This window comes from Aedes aegypti, chromosome 3 (assembly GCF_002204515.2).
Source record: "Aedes aegypti strain LVP_AGWG chromosome 3, AaegL5.0 Primary Assembly, whole genome shotgun sequence".
Taxonomy (NCBI): domain Eukaryota; kingdom Metazoa; phylum Arthropoda; class Insecta; order Diptera; family Culicidae; genus Aedes; species Aedes aegypti.
In genome coordinates this window covers 270,755,579-270,774,145 of record NC_035109.1, presented here as the reverse complement: position 1 = coordinate 270,774,145, position 18,567 = coordinate 270,755,579, and the positions used below count along the sequence as shown (strand labels likewise).

The window sequence follows — 18,567 nt, the reverse complement described above, 5'->3', positions numbered from 1 at the left end:
GTGCTGCTTCCACCTTTCGATCACCTCACGCTCGTCCGTCAAAATGCTCCCATTCTTATCCCTGCACATCTCGGCTCGCGGCTTGAAGCCGTTGCGGGATGCGTTGAGCTTCTGATAGAACTTACGCGTTTCTCGAGAAAGGCACATCTGTTCCATCTCCTCGCACTCCGTCTCCTCCAGGCGGCGTTTTTTCTCCCGAAAGAGGCGGGTCTGCTGTTGCCGTTTCCGTCTATAGCGTTCCACGTTCGGTCGGGTCCCTTGCTGCAGCATGACCGCCCGCGCTGCATTCTTTTCCTCCAAAACCCCCTGCCACTCCTCGTCGAACCAATCGTTCCGTCGACTCCGTCCCACGTACCCGACGTTGCTCTCAGCTGCATCGTTGATGGCTGCTTTTACTGTTCTCCAGCAGTCCTTAAGAGGGGTTTCATCCAGCAATTTTCAAACAACTCCTCTTCGAATTTCCTATGAAAGTTCTCGGATTGTACCATGATGTTCCTGACAAATTGTTCGTTATAATAGGGATTCTCCTAAGGTTTTTTCAACAAGACAAAAATTATCAGAAATTCAGAGGAAAATGCTGGATAAATATCTGGAATCTGGAAAATCTTGGGTACCATTTCTAGTACGGTATTTGGTCCCTTGGTACTGCAAAAGATACCCAAGTTTGACAGACCGCAGTACACATTTCACGGCATTCTGGATTTCGCTCTATTACCTTATGTGCCATAAGATTTCGTCTTTGCCTGCCGGTCTTTCTTAAAAATTCCATCGATTCAATGGAAAAAACTCTGGAATAATTAAGGAGGAATCCTTGAAGGAATCATAAATTGTTTTAAGATTAAGTATCTGGAGGATTTGTTTTGCGAAAAATAACGCTTTTTAGACAACAAGATTTTTCCAATCCAAAAATTTCTCTAATAATACCTCCAGGAATGCTTCATGAGAAAAAAATTAGAAAAAGAAAAATATTTCTCAGATGTTAACTTAAGGATTGTAAAGAATTTTGCTGCACATATTCATGTTTTATTTCTTTTGACAATTTTAATTCATTATCGCAAAATGATCCATATCATAATTACTATGTAAATTATCATATATTTACTTGGTGTTACATCAATTAGTTTGATAAAACCTCGTTAACGATGTTATGCCAATTTACTCGGTCCATGGTGTGTCCCTCCAACTTTAATTTTGGCCCACGCTCTCCAGATCTTGTTGTACCTGATCAAGCCACCTCGCTCGTTGTGCTATTCGCCTTCTTGTACCAACCGGATTCGATGCGAATACCATATTTGCAGGGTTGTTGTCCGGTAGTCTTGCAACATGGATACTGGGTTTGTCGTAGAGCCTACCGAGCTCGTGGTTCATTCTCCGCCGCCACACACCGTTCTCCTGCACACTGCTAATGATTGTCCTAAGCACCCTTTGTTCAAACACTCCAAGGGCTTGCAGGTCCTCTTCCAGCATGGTCCATTAGAGTGGTTCAAAAAATCGTTTTTGCTCCACACCACTCATTTGATTCTAGATCAAATTCTGAGTATCCTCCATAAATTTAAACTCATTTGGATGAAAACTGAGACTGCACAAGTCCTTCAAAGTTTATATGGGAATTACTATAGGAAAACAAGTAGTTCATTCAATCGGTCATAGTTTTTGCCCATGTGCTCTTGGGGATTAGACTGCTTGTGCAGTCTCAGTTTTCATCAGAATGAGCTCAAATTTTGGGAGGACACTCAGAATTTGATCTAGGATCGAATGTGCGGTGTGGAGCCAACCCCCCCGCGAAGTGACAGATAACGCAATTTTCACGTACCTACTTTCAACGTAAACAATGGGGCCATCCACCGCTGCCGGCACAATTTTTCACTATGGCAGATCGGAATTTTGTTTCGTTGTTGACGGGTGCAAACCAACGAATGGAATGAAATGAAATAAGTGCGAGTCTGATATTTTCGTCTGCCAATGGAAATAAATTTAATAAAATCACCAAGTTTAAGCACCAAATGAACTTAAGAGCGTACCAATTCGTTCGGTGAAAAGATTAAATGACGTGTTAGTGCTTTGTTTTAAGGAAAAGTAATCTATAAGAAATTACTTACAATACAGCCTAACTGATTTGTGGAACGCTTTTATGCCCTCAAAAGAAAGCGCTGGCCGTAACATAAAATAAAATAAAATATTGTGGGCCTCGTGGCCGTGCGGTTAGTGTCGTGAGGCATTTAAGCGCATTGTGTCATTGGGTGTGGGTTCGATTTCCGCTTCAGACATTGAAACTTTTCGTCAGGAATGTTTCTCAACTATACCTCTGGAGCATCCTTATCCATTGTCTAGTGTTAAGTTCCATTCCGTACAGCTAAATGGCTGATGACGTTGTCCTTATCTTTTTATATGAGATCGAATAAAGTCGAAAAGTGGTATTTTTTTTATTTTTTTTTTCTATGCGGATTAGAACACTTTTTCTCATACTCACCACCAGAGGTCTAAGTTTCAATCAAATAAGACTATGAACTAATATACGATGACGTCACGCTGCAACTTACTGCGGGCGATGCATACAGAAAAATAAACGATTTCGTTGCACATTCATCCACGCATTGTTCATCCGGTGAACATTCCTGTTGGCGTGGATGTCATTTTATGTAAACATATTTAGATCGGAAAAATCAACATGAAAAGAAGACCGTGGATAAATAAGTCCATTGGATGAACTATCCAGCTTTTTAAAAGCGGTAATGGCCGCCAAAAGTTAGCTTACTTTCTGGTAGGGATCCAACATATTGACGTTTGGGTTTGGTCCGGTCAATTGACTTGTCCACCGATGTGATAAATTCACTCGGTTAACCCGTATAGGCCTGAGTGAAAGAAAAATTACTAAAACTCTCATCGCTCAGCGAATACTAAACGGATTTCAATTATGTTTTGGCAGTATACTCGTACACATATCTAGTTTATAAAAGTGATCAAAGAATCTCGGGAATGTTCCTGTGGCTGGAGTTATTGCGGTGAATCTCTGGGTCAGGTCGAGTGACAAGGGTTTTGTTCTTCTGTGCCCCTGGAGGAAGGCAAATGTCAAGTCACAGATAATTTCTAGAATCGGCTATAATGTGGCCAATATATCAAGAAGTTTTAAGAAAAACGCATCAGCGTAAACCTTCTGATAATTGATTTAATTTAATAATTATGTCAACTGCATTTGATTGATTCTACAAATGACCATTTTCGGGTCCTCGGGATGCCTAAAATGTATGATAAAGTGCACAACTTGTATCTTAACATCTGTTTCAAGCTTATGGGAATGCATTTTAGTGAACTGTTATGTTCGATCTATTCTTTTAGAGATTTGAAACGGTTTAATACCTAAAAAATCTAGAGCCGGTTCTTCAGGACATTAAGCCCGAGTGGCCGCATCTGGTTCACTCTAAATGGTGCAAAACTATTAATTTATTATGTTGAATATCAGATCTTAATGATTTATGCAAAATAAAATAAATGTAATTGGAAATAAATAATGATTATTTAGAATGTCCCAAAAAGTCGCCTTTTTCTACCCGACTTGACCCAGTGACCCACCGCAATAACTCCGGCTACAGGAGTATTCTCGAGTTTCTCCGGCCATTTCTAGAATTTAGATATGTGGGCCAGTATACTGACAAAAAATATTTAAATCCGTTAAATATTCGCTGAGTGTTAAGGATTTTAGTATTTTTGCTTTCACTCAGGCCTATACGGGTTAAAGAATTTTGACACTTTAACGGGTCACGTAGATGCTTTCCACGTGTTTCGGTCTGATTCAAATATTACGTAACGAAGAAATTTGCCAATTTAAACCCCCTTCCTCCCTGAAGTAACAGGTTTTATATGGAAAATTTCAATTTATTGTATGGACCGAAACACTACAAAATATCCCTTACCTCTGTTGTTTTACGTAATATTTGAACGATCCCTAACAAATTTGTCTTGCTTTGAATTGACAAGTGGTCAAAAAATAATTTCGTAAACAAAGGAACGGTTACTATAAGCACTTTCAGCATGCGGACCACATCACACCACTATTCAAAACTCGCTCGTGGGCCATACAAAATCTTCCCGATGACCATACAAATCCTTTTAGAGAATCGCTATTTGGTGATCACTCGTTTATAATGATGTTACAAATGCCTAACAAAAAATTTGAAACTATTTTTATGTCCATCAAGCATAGTTCTAGTTTACGCCCTATTTTGAGCACACTCCATGATTTCATTGAGTTTGACAGTACCACGGACCAAAATTTTTCGGTACATTGACGTTGTACTGCAGCTGTCATGATGCTCCCGGGTTGTGTGGAGCAAAAACGATTTTTTGAACCACTCTAATTGTCCATGCTTCTTGTCCATAGAGGACCACCGGTCTTATTAGCGTTTTGTACATGGTACATTTGGTGCGGATGTGAATCTTTCTCGATCGCAGCTCCTTCTGGAGCCCGTAGTAGGCACGACTTCCACTGATGATGCGTCTCCGTATTTCTCGACGAACGTTGTTATCAGTCGTTAACAAGGATCCGAGGAAGACGAACTCATCAACCACCTCAAAAGTATCCCGTCTATCGTAACACTACACTGTGTTATATTTCGTCGATTTCATACGCTTTTTGAATAGCGCCCAAACCGTTGATTTTAGCGATATAATTTGTTCGGAGAAGGTTCTTGGTATATTAAAGCGCATCTTCTGATGAAAATTTTTTGTGATCAATCCACCTAGCAGTGAGATAGAAAAACTGTTTTTTCAAAACATTTAGATAGACATATGGTGTCTTCGGCAAAGTTGTAGAATTAGCAATTTGAAACAACTTTGTCGAAGACATGATTTTTCTATCTCTTATAGTTTTTGAGATATCAGCACGCTATCTTTTGCTAGTTTAGGCCCCTATAACTGCCTGTCGGCGCAAAATGGCGCAGACAACTATTACAAATCATGAAAGAACCATATCTTTCCTTTCGACAGACGATAAAAACATTTGTTTCGACAGACGATAAAAACATTTGTCTTTTCATGGGTTCTTACTATTTAACAAATGAGGCTTATTAAAACGATATCTATCGATAATTCATTTACATCAAGAGATAGAGAGGTGCAATGTTCAGCAAAAACCCGCGTTTTAAGATATCTAGCAGTTTTGTAGAAGAAATAAAAAATGTTATTGCTCAGTAACAAATCTCATTTTTTTCGATAGTTGATCTCGAAAACTTGTTTTAAAAAACAAAAACTCAAATTTGTATCACAAAATTCATAAATATGACATGAGATGAAAAAAATAATTTTGTCCGCCAGTGTACATGGAACCCGCCCATAGTGCGGTGTTTCTATCATTTTGACATAGTTTTTAGATATACGCTTTATTATTGCCCAAAATACTAAGTGGAACAGACTTCATGGAACAAAGCCACAGCTCTATTTTCAAGACCACAAATCTGGAGAACCAGACTTTGAGAATTGAATATTGCTTATATCCCTGTACATGGAAAATGCAGAGGAAAATGTCTGTTTCCGTGATCAGTTCTGAACTAATATCGAAGGAATATCATGAAGAATAAATGTGTATGGAATCTATTGGTGAAGTTTTGGTGGAATCGCTAGACGGATTTGTTTTTAAATTCAATGAGAAACTATAGTAGATTTTGCTGATGGATTTTCGATAGCAATTTTTGAAAAATCTGTAGTGTAATTACTGAAAAAAATATATATAGTGTTCCTGGGATAGCATTTGGATCAAATTCTGGAAAAATATCTCATGTGATTTACGGAGCAATCCAATCCAATCTAACAAACTCTGGTAAATTCTGGGTGATCTTTTTCTGTGCATTTGTGGACTTATCACTGAGGAATCTTCAAAACATTCTTTCAGGAGTCTTCGAAGGCTTTCTTGTGCTATTTGATAATACATATTTTAACTTGTATATTTTGTGGAAAATTTTCAGAAAAAAAATCCTAGAAGAATCTCTAGCATAACTGGAAATATTTCTTAAGGAGTTACTGATTACTTTGGAGATGTTGAAGGATTAAAGATTTCTAGCGTCGTTGAATGAGAGACTTTGGCGGAATAGAAAAAAACAATATTGGTGAGCGCATAGAACACTCATGCATATATCGTGCCTTGATCGTACTAGCAAAGGTTCAGAAGACACTTAAACTTTATCTTATATTTTTTTTCAAGTTATTAATCTATTATAGCTTATTTCGTTCCATGTAGGAATTCACCAAACTTTGTCCAATCGAAACTTTTTAACTTTTTGTAAGTTTAATGACATAATGAAATTTTGGTTTCGGTTGTCGTTTTTACAAAAAAAAATCCAAATTTGTCGTAAAATTGTTCCCTTAACTAGAAAAAATATTGCAAATTTGATGATTTGATGAACTCTTTAAGCAGCCTGAACAGGGTTTCATCCATTCTAATTTGAACCTTTCTAAAGAATTCCATTGGCTGTCAACGAGTACACTGCATGTTTGCGTTCGCCTTAGATAGCGGATTGCGCCCATCGTAGTACTTGTGAGCGAGTATGATTGCAAAGTGTAAGGGAAACAGTGCTAGCAAAAAGCACAATAACACTGTGGTACAAAAGAAAAAAATATATCTAAGTCGCATAGAACCATAAATTGTATGAATTTTCGAATCCAATAAAAAATTATGTACCGTTTTGATTCATATTACGGGCACTTAAGGCCTCAGTGAACTATAACTCATCAATAATCATGTAAAATAAATTATTCCATATGATTCCTCCGCGTTATCGAACCTTCGAAACACTTAGATTTTGAATGAAGATCTTGATTTTGCCACATGAATAATTTTAAATAAATAGAAATGTGTGAACTTTTCATGATCCTTATTCCGGACGCTTTCTTACTTTTGCCTCATATTCCGGGCACTTCGATTCGAATTCCGGGCAGGTCAAATAAATCAATAATAGAAAAGTCAAATCATCAATTGAAATCGTCGAAGCGCTAGAGAGACGCCTAAGATAGTTGGGCATTATGAATTTTCATAGATATCTATGAAAAGTTATTAAAACGAGTCTCAAGAAGAGTAGGAACTTTTGAATGGCAAAATGTGTGAAATGTTTCCCATACAAAGTAAAGTGTTCAGAATTTGAAGCTGTCCGTAATATGAATTAAAACGGTTTACAAAATTCGTTAAATAAAATAAAATTATTTTTTTGCGTTTCTTTCTAAAAAATGTAAAAATTACTTTTTACCTAAAACAAAACATTTGTGTTTGAGTAAATGAATTATTTGGAACGTTTATGGATGTTGTTTCAAGACAGCTATCTCTCCTTTCTTCATAGAAAACATAGCACTGAATAAACAGTTCTTATTCTTCTTATGTTTTGTATTACGTCCTCAGTGGAACAGAGCTCTCTTCTCAGCTGTTCAGTGAGTACTTCCAAAGTTTTTAACTGAGAGCTTTCTTTGCCAAAGTTGTCATCTTCACATTCGAATATCGTGTGGCAGGCACGATAATACTTTAGGCCCAGGGGAGTCAAGGAAATTTCCATAATGAAAAGATCCTGAACCGATCGGGAATCAAACCCAGACACCTTCAGAATGGCTTTTCTTTGTAGCCGCAGACTCTAACCACCAGGCTTAGAAAGGCCCACAACAAATAATAGTTAATAATAGTTTAGCTACACATTGTTACAATTCGAGTATTTTAAAATTGTCAATTTTTCTAGAACCTCAATCGACTAAACCAACAACCTGTAATAGATCACATTGGAAGATTCAATTAGGATTTTTTCAGCACCGTGTAATCCGCTCTGGGACCAGTAGTATAGGAGATGTCATCATTGCCCCTCTTTGTTCTACCGATGGTGTTCAAAGTTTGAATTTGAAACGAGACTCTAGGTGGTACCTGATTCTGACAACTGAACAACGGCAAGATGGATCACTTTACCGTGGATTGTTGTCCCTTTCTATATTGCATGCGGAGGAAATTGAATTGCGAAACAGTTGAGTACCAAGCTGCAGCTCATGGACGATGTTTGATTGATAAATTTGAATCGATGGTTTCATCAGGATTCACCAATGATTCTTATGTGAAGGATTTGTTTGAAAGGAGGAAGAAGTGTTTTAAATGCTCCTGAGCTATATTTACTAAATATTGAACTATCGTAGGAATAGGACTGGCAGATTTGTCTTAAAAGGATTTGTTAAAAATCGTTTAACCTAGATTGAAATTTTATTGAGCAGAACTTGATTAGAATGATCTGGGAACAACTTTCCACAGACACTCTCCTACTTTAGAAATGAAAAATATTTGTTCTGAAAGCATTTCCCCAGATAAGCCTGATCCTATTCTTTTGATTCACTTCGGCAGTGTTTGTTTTTCAAGGTTACTGAGCTCATATTTGACCCCAATATGCGTCGTATTGAAGTGCTTATTATTACAAAGTTTCAGACGATTCGACCGAGAAAAACCCCCCTTGCCAAAGTGAATCATGGAAGTGTCCAAGTAGCTTTGCACCCTATGCCAGTAAAGTAAAACACATACTCCTAACGGTAGTTAAAAGAGAAAAATGGGTTTCATCATCGCTCTCTCCTTTGGGCTTTCTTTTGCAGCTGCATTTTTTTTATAACTTACGATTTTCGAACATGGCCTGATACAAATGCGATGTTTTCATTCGCTTGCTTTGACCTTGCCCCAAAACCAAGACTTGGGACACCAACACACTAAGAAAAAAATGACGTAAATTTCATGGTAAGCATAATACTCGATGTAAAAAGTGAAATACTTTAATTTGATGGTATTAGAACTTAAAAATATGCCATTCTTGTAAAATTACGTCTAATGTGACTGTAATTTTAATGTGGTCTGATCAATATTCAGTTCAATTGACGGAAAATAACGTCATTTGTAACATAGATTTACTTCATTCTACTTGCTTAATATGTCAATTAAAAATCAAATAACCTGTCAGGATTTCACAAAGAACTCGTGTTGGCTTTAATTAAATGCAGGACTAAAATACTTTTACATGAAGCCAAAATGATCACTGCAAAATTTGGCAGCATGAACGATTATCTCCACTCTTTGATTCTTACCCTGAAAGTCAATCAATGTAAAACCGTTGAAAAATTTCTCATAATGTTGAACTTAAACATCATTTTAAAAATTGTTTAAAATTTTTCTAATTTATTATCTATGTAAAGTATTTATTAAAATTATCATACCTTTTAGGAGCATTTCAAGCTTTTGTCAAAATTTACCTTTACATTTCGTACTTCAAATAGCGTCCAACTTAAATAAATAAGTTATGATGGTTGATTGTTGCATGAATCCCATTGAATTTTATATGGGTTACAGTAAGTAAGCGATACTTACTAGATTGGATATCATATTTCAGGTGTATCTACATTTAACCTTGGACAGCGGGCTGGGAGTCCATAACATATATCTACACAGAAACGAGTAGCTAGGGACCGGTGGAAAAAATCAACACTTCTACCAGCATCCGTTTATCCCGGAACTGTTTTTCGTTCTGTATTAGATAAATGCAATCATGATGGGTTCTTTGGGGGAAAAAGCGTTCCCTTCCGAGCAGGACATTGAAGAAAAATCGCAAAAAGGGAAACTGTTTACCTGATCGTTCAAAGGAAACATTTGTTCTTTTCATCAGAATAGTTGCTCCATTCATCATCTCCCCGACTACGTACTGAGCATTGCATTGCAGCTCGAACTAGCGCGTGTACCCATAGGATATGATGCATTGTGTAACGATTAAAAAGCGCACACACATACATGCACACATACACCCGAACAGGAAGTTCTGTGCAGCGCAAGCGAATAGGCGAGTTGCTGCTGAGCAGTCTTGCCATTGTACTAGTTTTTCCTTTCTCTTAAACGGCGGAACAATGATTAAAGGGTACACACACGACTGTCCCGGAATCGGGGAACTGGGACCAAGTCATCCTCTAGAACAGGGTTTCCTAACCGGTGGACCACGAGTCCTTAGGGGGGCCGCGACTTCATTTCGAATTAGTGAGGTTTTCTGGAGCCTTCCTTAGCCGAGTGGTTAGAGTCCGTGGCTACGAAGCAAAGCCATGTTGAAGATGTCTTTTTGTATTTTTTTCATATTTTGAGAAAAATGGGTTTAAAGTTTAACGCTCTGTAATTTTTGAACTCATTTTAATTTTGGTTCAATATTTCTACACATCTTTGTGTTACTTTCAAACAATATAATGTGAAGTGATAATCATGAAAAATCATAATCCAAACCTCTGATAGAACGATTTTTTTGATGGACTATGTGTACTTGGTCCACTCTGACTGAACTAAAGACCACCGTTCAGTGATTTGGTTCACTCTGACTGACTGCTTGCATGGTAAAACTAGGTGCATATTTCTAGAATAAACAGATTATCAAGACTCTTCGACACCAGTATCGTAAATTCTTCAATAATCCATATCGTTAATTCCGAAATCGGTAACATTACGATAGCTTGAAAATGAGTGTTTTGCAGCATCAGGGCATTGAAGACCAGAAATATTCATATATGTGTTCAGCCAGAGTGGACCAAGTGGGAATCTTGAGTACCAACCAAAATATCCTGGTCCAATAAACATGTCCTAGGACATTCCATACACACACACACACACACACACACACACACACACACACCATAGAACTACCCCAAACTTCTATAGGACTCTGAAATTGGCTCAAAAAATGCAATAATCAATCAATTTCTTGCGTTTCAAGATTTCTGGTGATAATTTGATTTGGCGGTGCTACGCCACGTGCAAATGTTCTGTGGAAACAAGTTTTTAGAAGTGTTAGATGTGTTTTTATCTGAGATTATATCTGAAGATGTTTTGTGAAGTTTTGTTCTTTACTTTTATTCGATTTGCTTGCGTTTTGCTCGAGAGTGCTCTGTAATGGCAGCATCAATTGAATTCGTTTCGCGTGACTTGTTTTTTTTTTTATCTCCCGTGCGTGTTAATTCAAAATTGAATGTGGTTCTTGGATGCTCGATTCGGGATAAAGAACTGCAGTGCGTGAAATTTGATAGGCAGGGCTAAGTTACGGCTCACGCTATTGTTTATTATTAGAGGAGCCACAGATTGCAGCGGATTTTCGAAAAAGGAATTTGGTAAGTTTGTTCTGATCTGCAGCGCATAATCACAATGCGTAAATACTAACCATTTGTCGGCCAGAACGTCTACCGAACGTATCCTATGGCACTACCCTTTCCATCAACAATCCATAACATTCCGTAACACCTATGAGAGGTCGTAGAGTTCTCTGCATCTTTCTTAAGTAGGTGTTCAATCAATCATCCTTTCCCATTCCCCAGCTTTCGCAAGGACGTGGCCAGGACAGCTCTCGATTATTGAAGGATGCGTCAATCTTGTCTAAGAGTTAGAGGTTAGTCCCAAATCTCTGACTTTGGTAACGGACGGGAAGGAGGCAACCCTCATACAATGGTCTCTTGAAATGCTTTTGATTTCCTCGCATTCCTCGGTGCGCTGATCATTTTCGCTGTTATGGTAATAAGCACTTGGTCCACTCTGACTGCACACTTTTACCGATTTTTATTGATCATCTAAAATAAAATTTATTGCATATCTCTTGCAGTTTACAGCATTCAACAAATTTGATCAAAGTGTAACGGAGGTAATGTAACTTCGCATCCAATGAGAGAATAATCCAATTTTCCCAAGTTTTGTACTTTGTCCCCTCTGAATAAACGCCGACCACCTTTGTCAATTAAAAGTTGATTGCCTGGTTTATTACCCAAGAACCATCCATTCAAATGTAAAATGTTAAATGACTTACTTTTACTTTTGCTGGCGCTACGTCCTTCAAGACATGACCTGCGCCACAATGTTACGCCAACTAACTCGGTCCATGGCTGCTAACCTCCAATTCCTCGATCGCCCCACACTTCCAAGATCCTGCTCCACTTGGTCAAACCATCTAGCTCGTTGCGCTCCCCTTCGTCTTGTACCGGCCGGATTTGAGTTGAACACCATTTTTGCGGGATTGTTGTCCGGCATTCTCACAACGTGTCCCGCCCATCGTACCCTTCCAGCTTTGGCGACTTTCGTGATACTGGGTTCACCGTAAAGTTGCGCAAGCTCGTGGTTCATTCTTCTCCTCCATACGCCGTTCTCACATGCTCCGCCGAAGATCGTCCTAAGCACACGTCGTTCAAAAACTCCTAGCGCTTGCAGGTCCTCTTCGAGCATTGTCCACGTCTCATGCCCGTAGAGGACTACCGGTCTTATTAGCGTCTTGTACATGGTACACTTAGTACGGAAGTGAAGTTTACCAGACCGCAAGGTCTTGTGGAGTCCATAGTAAGCACGACTTCCGGCGATGATACGTCTTCGAATTTCTCTGCTGCAGTTGTTATCCGACGTTATCAATGATCCGAGGTAGACGAATTCGTCCACCACCTCGAACTCATCCCCGTCGATCGTCACGCGTCTGCCTATGCGAGCTCTATCGCGCTCGGTTCCTCCAGCCAGCAGATATTTCGTCTTCGACGTATTTACCTTCAATCCAACCCGATCTGCTTCACGTTTCAGCCTGGTATACTGTTCCGCAACCACCTGGAACGTTCTTCCGACAATGTCCACGTCGTCAGCGAAACAAATGAACTGGCTGGATTTATTGAAGATCGTGCCCCGCATGTTAAAGCCCGCCCGTTTCATAACACCTTCTAGCGCAATATTGAACAGGAGGCAGGAAAGACCATCGCCTTGTCGAAGTCCTTTGCGTGTTTCAAACGGGTCCGATAAAGCACCCGATATCTTCACACAGCACTGTACACTATCCATCGTAGCTTTGATCAGTCTAGTCAGTTTCCCGGGAAAACCGTTCTCGTCCATAATCTTCCATAGCTCTTCGCGGTCGATGGTATCATAGGCCGCTTTGAAATCGATGAATAGGTGGTGCGTAGGGACTTGATATTCGCGACACTTTTGGAGGATCTGCCGCAACATAAAGATTTGGTCTGTCGTCGATCGACCGTCCACAAATCCGGCTTGATAACTTCCAACAAATCTGCTTGCCAGTGGCGATAGACGGCGGAAGATGATCTGGGAAAGCACTTTATAGGCTGCATTAAGAATGGTGATCGCTCGATAGTTCTCACATTCTAACTTGTCACCCTTTTTGTATATTGGGTATATTATTCCCTCCTTCCACTCCTCCGGTAGCTGTTCTGTATCCCAGATCCTGGCTATCAATCGGTGCAGACAAGTGGCCAACCTGTCCGGGCCCATTTTAATAAGTTCCGCTCCAATACCATCCTTTCCAGCTGCTTTGTTGTTCTTGAGCTGTTTGATAGCATCCTTAACTTCACCTATTGTGGGAGTTGGCACGTCTCCCTCATCCGCCGTACTGATGAAGCCATTCCTCCTGCTGTCTTGATCTTCCTCCTCTGCGCCGTTTAGGTGTTCATCGTAGTGCTGCTTCCACCTTTCAATCACCTCACGTTCGTCCGTCAAGATACCTCCATCCTTATCCCGGCACATTTCGGCTCGCGGCACAAAGCCTTTGCGGGATGCATTTAGTTTCTTGTAGAACTTGCGTGTTTCTTGAGAACGATACAACTGCTCCATCTCTTCGCACTCCAACTCTTCCAGGCGGCGCTTTTTATCCCGGAATAGATGGGTTTGCTGTCTTCGCTTCTGTTTGTATCGTTCCACGTTTTGACGGGTGCCTTGCTGCAGCATCATCGCCCGCGCTGCATTCTTCTCGTCCAAAACCGTCTGACACTCCTCGTCGAACCAACCGTTCCGTCGATTTGCTTCCACGAACCCAATGGCACCTTCCGCTGCGTTGTTTATGGCTGCTTTGAGACTATTCCAGCAGTCCTCAAGAGGGGCTTCGGTGAGCTCTCCCTCTTCCGGCAACGCTGCCTCAAGGCTTTGCGCGTATTCAGTTGCGACTTCGGGTTGCTTGAGTCGCTCCAGATTGTACCGGGGCGGGCGTCGGTACCGAATGTTGTTCACAACGGAGAGTCGTTGGCGCACTTTAACCGTCACAAGGTAGTGGTCCGAATCGATGTTTGCGCCGCGATAGGTTCTGACGTCGATAATGTCCGAGAAGTGCCTTCCATCAATCAAAACGTGGTCGATTTGTGATTCAGTCTGTTGGGGTGATCTCCAGGTGTACCGATACGGGAGGCTGTGCTGGAAGTAGGTACTACGTATGGCCATGTTTTTGGAGGCGGCGAAATCAATCAGTCTAAGGCCGTTTTCGTTCGTAAGCTGGTGAGCGCTGAACTTCCCTATAATCGGTCTAAATTCCTCCTCCTGGCCAACCTGAGCGTTGAGATCTCCGATAACGACTTTGACATCATGGCTTGGGCAGCCGTCGTATTCACGTTCCAGCTGCGCGTAGAAAGCGTCCTTATCGTCATCGTCACTTGCTAGGTGAGGGCTGTGCACGTTGATTATGCTGATATTGAAGAAACGGCCTTTGATCCTCAACTTGCACATTCTGTTGTCGATTGGCCACCACCCAATCACGCGCCTCTGCATTTCGCCCATCACGATAAAAGCTGTGCCCAGCTCATGTCTATTGCCGCAGCTCTGGTAGATGGTATAACCATCCCTATACGTATGTACCGTCGACCCTTTCCAGCAAACCTCCTGCAGCGCTACGATGTCGAACTTGCGGACCCTCAATAATTCGGAAAGAATGCGGGTACTTCCCAAGAAATTGAGAGACTTACAGTTCCATGATCCGAGTTTCCAATCGTTAGTCCGTTTTCGATGCCTGGGTCTATGCCGATTGTTCCGGTCCGAATTTACATTGTATGCTTCCTGTACTGATGATTTTTACGGCTGGCTTGTAAGGCCTGCACCAACCCCCTGTCTCGCCGGAGGATCATCGTGCACAGCACTGTTTAGAGTCCCACGCTGGCACTAGGACGATGATCAGCCGCTCCTAACATGGAGAACAGACGCTGTTTTGAGCCGCCCCTAACATGGAGAACAGACGCTCTGATAAGCTACACCCTCCGAAGAGAGGAGCCCCCCTTCCCTGTCAGCATACGACCAAGGTTCCACCAGGGTTGGTTACCCGATCTTCCCTACGGTTACTCGTATCCCAGGCGGCACCACGGGGAGGTAGGGATAAGAGTTACTGGACAAGAGGCTAAGGACCACAAATGGGGTCTATTTTATACCTGCAGGTACGCGAAGTACCAATGGTACGCATTGTCCAGTCATTTACCACCCAATGTTAAATGAAATGCTTGAAAAATTCTTGAGGTGTTTCTCATGGGCATAGTCAGTATTTCCATCAGGGGTGGTAGGGGTGTTGCGAGCCAATATGGTATAATAGAGGTGAGGAGGAATTGCCATCGTTGTATGCTTGTACACTCCCGTGCAAAAGTTTGGGTTCACCCCCTCAAAAACATACAAAAGTGTTCTGTCCATATCTCTGTGATTACACGTCCAATTGAAACTCTTTAAGCCGCATTCGAAAGGCAAAGAGTTATTCTTACTTCGTATGTATTTTTCCAAAAACATTTTTTGAATTTTGTATACTAATTTTTCACTTAAAGTTGTGACATTTTTTAAAAAACACACTGAAAATTCATATTTAATTTCCTCAGCATTGGGTCGACCAAAATTTTAAATCAAAGTGTCATTAGAATCGTAATCTTATATTCTTTGAAGAGACCCCACGAAATTTTTGCGGAAAAATCTGGAAAGTATTCAAAATCAATGAAACAGTCAGTCAAGTCATCGTGCAAAAGTTTGGGTTCACCCCTCAGTATGATGCAAATCGTGCAAAAGTTTGGGTTCACCTGAGCCGCATGCACATCATTTTTGTCAATATCTCTGCCATTTTTCAACCGATTTTAACAGTTTAAAGCTTTTTTGAGCGCAAATAATGGCGCGTACATGATCGGTTTGAGATTTCACAGATTTAGGTAAGTTCAGGTGAACCCAAACTTTTGCACGATACACCATACTGAGGGGTGAACCCAAACTTTTGCACGATGACTTGACTGACTGTTTCATTGATTTTGAATACTTTCCAGTATTTTTCCGCCAAAATTTTGTGGGGTCTCTTCAAAGAATATAAGATTACGATTCTAATGACACTTTGATTTAAAATTTTAGTCGACCCAATGCTGAGGAAATTGAATATGAATTTTCAGTGTGTTTTTTGAAAAATATCACAACTTTAAGTAAAAATTTAGTATACAAAATTCAAAAAATGTTTTTGGAAAAATACATACGAAGTAAGAATAACTCTTTGCCTTTCGAATGCGACTTAGAGAGTTTCAATTGGACGTGTAATCACAGAGATATGGACAGAACACTTTTGTATGTTTTTGAGGGGGTGAACCCAAACTTATGCACGGGAGTGTACTAGTGAAGTGTAAAATCAAAATAAACATTGAGGGGAAGGTGGGTGCCGTCATACGGTTTCAATGAAATGCTGTGCGTTACAAAACAGTTCATATCGTGAAAAAAGTGGAGATCAAATCGTAGAAAAAATGGCACTAACAACTAGACGTAAAACTCATTTTAGTAGGATTCTAGGAATTATGCTTCTTGACTATAAATTTCAGGATTAAACTACTTTTCGCTCTTATTTCAACATAATTGAATTTCAGCACTGCATTCATGGACGAATTATCTCTCGTGAAAAGTTCGTGAAACTCATGCTCATTTATTAACTCATCCACCGGCAGCTTCAAAATATTCAAATCGCGATAACTTTTTTGTTTCTCGATATTTTTGCACATTTTTTTTCACAAGATCTCAAAAAACTCTTCTAGTTTAAGAATCCGTGTCGATATTAATCATTTGTGATCTAGTTTTGAAGATATTCCGATGTTCCTTGAGGAACTGACATTCTCCATATAAAATTCTTTGGCGGCCATTTTGTTTTTGAGCAATTTATAGAAAAAAAATCACCTTCAGTGTTATCTTCCCCTGCTGATCTTTTTTCTTGTTTTGAGTAACAACACCCGAATAAACTTGGTAACGAAAGAGTGGCTAGCAATGAAACCCCAGAAACATTCCTCAACAAACTTTATGACGTCAGACATAGTCACAATGCATTGAGTTGCTGGGTGAAAACACAAGCAATTCACTAATACATACAAACAGTTGTGTGGTATACAGAATCATCTCCTCACTGCAGCACATTGTGTGCGGGTGAAATTGAAAGTTCATTCACGAATTTCAGTCAAAAACGATCATTATATACAAGTTCTGCACTCTTTTTGTATAAAACATCAAACTATGAAGGACATCCATTCTCCTTTTTCATTCACAGTTAGAAAAGAGGAGTCTACGCCCAGGTTTTCTTAGTTTGGAAAATTTGTTATAGGAAAATTTCCTTAGGTAGATTTCTTCAGGTTGGGTTTCAGTTTTTTTCCACTGGAGATATTTTCTAAAAACTTTGAAAATATAAGGCATAGGCTCATGATGTTTATTTCAATGAAGATTTCTCCGTAAAGTAAATTTTACTGGATTCTTCTAAGATAAATTTTAACCCTAAGGAATCCTAGACTGCGTTTTTGAATTTACCATATAAGGTTCAGATATTACTTCGGAAATTCATAAAATAGTATAGCGAATTTTGTAGGGAGTTTCTTTAGGAATTTTGTATCGGATATCTAGCAAATTCAATCTGATTTTACCCAAAGGTAACCACAGAAATGGAATTTCTCCAAAGATTGTTTCTGAAATCATAAGTATTCCTCCAAAAATTCATTGTGATTTTTTTTCAAAATAGTCCCAACTTCTCTAGAATGATTTCCAGTGATTAATCCATCAAATTCCCTGGGTCCTCCAAGGTTTACGGTCGTAACATCTTCTAAAATTAAATCAACATTTTCTCCAGAAATGCCGCCAAGAACCTCTAGGGATTTCCTATAAAACTGTCTTTGAGAATTTATGTAATATTTCAACTAGAGATTTGTCTAAAGATACGTTTAGCAACTGCTCCAGAGGTTCTTTCTAAAGTTTTCGCACAAAATATATTCCTGTTACTCTTTGAGTTTTTCTCAAGTAAGTGTTATTTTTTTTCTAAGAATATCTTCAAGAAAATGTCAAGGAAATTTTTCTGAAAAACAAATCCGGGAATCACTTGTACAGAAAATCCTGAAGTAACCTTATATAAAACTAGTGGACGTTTTGAAGTCACTCTTGATGAACAAGTCTTAGAAGATTTCCAAGATAATTTTCTAAGATAATCGAAAAAAAAAATCATTCCGATCTAGGGATAGTATTCCGCAAGATTTTCTAAAGGAATTTCTCGGAAAACATTAGACTTAATCTCTATAGAAGTTGGTGTGAAAATTTTTGAAGATTTCAAAGGAATTTTTTGTGAGAAACTTTTTTAAAAATGTTTGAAAAAAAATAACTGCAGGATTCGATGAAATGCTAGAGAATTCCTAGAAGAAAAAAAAAAGATTTTTAAGAAGCATCTTTTAAGGTATTTTAGATTTTTGGGAGGAATTGTAGATGAATTCTTGATAGAAGCCGCATGAACAGGCATGATAAACTACTTAGCTATTTTTGTTTTTCAAAAACTCTGAAATAAA

The 18,567-nt window shown here is 39.4% G+C and overlaps 1 protein-coding gene across 2 annotated transcripts in view; it reads right to left on the bottom strand.

The window, feature by feature from the left end:
• Positions 1–18,567, bottom strand: part of LOC5577230 (Ig-like and fibronectin type-III domain-containing protein 1) — a 643,389-nt gene that overhangs the window by 64,983 nt on the left and 559,839 nt on the right. The gene's annotated exons all lie outside the window — the stretch shown is intronic.